Here is a 774-nt window from a genome sequence, read left to right on the forward strand (position 1 = left end):
AGTGAAAAGTTGGTTTTAGAGATATTATGCTTGTTTTTACATTGTTTTGCAGGGTTTTAAGGTGAATTGAAGATATAAGTGAAGTAAGGTGGACTTAGACCGATGAAAGAAGGAGAAAAATGATGAAAAGAAGGGTCAAGAGAGCCACTGAGTGCCAGAATGGACCGCTGAGCGCTCAAAACAATTAGAGGGAAACCGCTCAGTGGCAAAACTAACTGCTGAGCGGTCAAAGCGGCTAGAGGGAAACCGTTGAGCGGTGAACTTAGGCGCCTGGGCGGTTGTTGACAAATTGGCAAGTGTACCAAATCGTACAAGTAATATAAATGGTAAGACCAAGTATCGTTTTTCCCAAGAGACTCGTATGGCTTTCTCGTTCGCGTGAATTAAAATAATAAGACTTGAAAAATAAAAATTAATAAATTGTTTTTGAGACAAAATATATTAACATGCAAAGATAAAATTGATTCAATTGACAAACGAAAACAATGGAGGAATGGATGTTGTTGGGTACTAACAATTTCATCTATTCCGCTCTCTCTTACATACTACCCTTGAATATTATATTGATTCAATTGTTATGAGACTTTCTTACCCTCCCCTTAACCCGATCCCTCGGCGAAAAGGGCCTAATATTAACTACTGGCTTGCTATCCCTAGCCTCCTATAGTAATTAATACCGCATTATAAACAGAAGTTAGCGCAAATGATCGTCCTACCCCTATCCCTAGGTGGTATTGCAAAATCAAGAGATTACTCACCAGTTCATGTCATTAC

Source organism: Vigna radiata, unplaced genomic scaffold, assembly GCF_000741045.1.
Source record: "Vigna radiata var. radiata cultivar VC1973A unplaced genomic scaffold, Vradiata_ver6 scaffold_271, whole genome shotgun sequence".
Taxonomy (NCBI): Eukaryota; Viridiplantae; Streptophyta; class Magnoliopsida; order Fabales; family Fabaceae; genus Vigna; species Vigna radiata.